This window comes from Triticum dicoccoides, unplaced genomic scaffold (genome assembly GCF_002162155.2).
Source record: "Triticum dicoccoides isolate Atlit2015 ecotype Zavitan unplaced genomic scaffold, WEW_v2.0 scaffold95908, whole genome shotgun sequence".
NCBI lineage: Eukaryota > Viridiplantae > Streptophyta > Magnoliopsida > Poales > Poaceae > Triticum > Triticum dicoccoides.
Window position 1 is genome coordinate 1 of NW_021313397.1, and position 1,379 is coordinate 1,379.

The following is a 1,379-nucleotide window of genomic DNA, read 5'->3' on the forward strand; positions in this document are numbered from 1 at the left end:
ACTTCTCGGAGGAACTCCTTCTCATACTTGTATGTATTGGACATCCTTTTCACCGCGATGGTCCTATTCTCAAGAATTCCCTAAATCGAGAAGATGCCTTTTCAGCAAGCGTTTTCAAATAAAGTTTGATGAAGATTGGGGCAGCTCAGAGTTATTGTACCTTGTAAACCACTGCAAACCCACCGTAGCCAATTTGCTTCTCAGGAGAGAAACCATTTGTGATTTCTTTCAGAAGTGACAGTGGCAGGGCCTTGGGCTTCGCCATTTCGTCATATAGCATGCACTCCAGGTCCCATGGTGTGATAGTAGATTGGCGTTCCATTTGCAATTACGTGCCACGGTAGGCCTGAAACAAGAGCAAGCACATTTTTTGCGACCCTTCTGTTTTTGCCACAGGAAAAGTTGTTTGCTTGACATAATATATGAGTTGTCAAATCATAGGCCTACTACTTCGTCTGGTTGCATGTTTGATTAGCAAAAGAAACACAGAAACCACCTCCCAAAGGTGACAGAGCGTAGTCAACCAGGATAAATTAGATCTAAAGAAGTTTCTGGCTCAAGGAATTTTTTGTGATTACCTGCCGAGGCGGAGGCCCAAGCTTGGAATGATTTCTTCCAGACTAGGATGACGGATGACTTCTTAAGCTGACAAGGAAGAATTCCATAGAGGGATGGTGAGATCTAAATCCTGTCCATGTGAGAGAACATGATAGACTTATATTAAGAAATGACTACCTTGCGAACACTTCACTAATAAGTGAGATTTTTTGAATAGCAAGCTCACCGCTACTGCTCGTGCTAGCTACTACCAAGGTACCAGTGCGTTGCTATTGAAGACTTCGCTTTTCGTTGTTTGCTCTGTGCTGCAGCTTCCTCCGATCGATGTTGCTGCTGCTCTGCTTCTTCTCTTCTTCCTCTACCCTGCTGACAACGAATATATAGCTCCAGGGCTTATGGTAATGGTGGTGAGGAGTCACCTCATTATATTTGAGGAGGGGAAAAAAGTCGCGTACCCTCTCGCGTCGCTCCCCCCGCAAGCGACCGAGGGGGCAACCCCAGCCGCCGGCGCCTCAGGTCCCCCCGCCCCTCTTCTCTTCTCGCCGCCGCCGGTCCGCGCCACCGGGCAAAGCCCGTAGGTGCTAGCGGCGGCCCATCTCCTTGCGCGGGGGCTCGGCACGGGCGAGCGTCCTCGGGCGGCGGTGTCGCGTTCATCCGGGGCGTGGCGGCGCGCGGGCAGGTCCGGCGGTGGTGCTGCGGTGCCTCGTTCTGCGCGTGGAGAGCCGGACACGGCGGGGGCTGCGGGATCACCCGGAGGCGATAGGGGCGACTCCAGTGTTGGATCCGGGAGCAGCAGGTAGGGCGGCGGCTCGATCCATGGC

At 52.4% G+C, this 1,379-nt stretch overlaps 1 long non-coding RNA gene across 2 annotated transcripts; it reads right to left on the bottom strand.

Annotated features, from left to right (window-relative positions):
• Window position 1: 1 nt before the first annotated feature.
• LOC119348525 lies at window positions 2–904 on the bottom strand. 2 transcript variants are annotated; one of them, XR_005168988.1, is made up of 4 exons: window positions 785–904; window positions 579–688; window positions 161–346; window positions 2–80 (listed from the first exon to the last, which is right to left on the bottom strand). It is a non-coding gene; the product is annotated as an uncharacterized LOC119348525 (long non-coding RNA). The 2 variants fall into 2 exon arrangements; XR_005168987.1 differs by having other exon boundaries at window positions 161–688.
• Window positions 905–1,379: the final 475 nt, after the last annotated feature.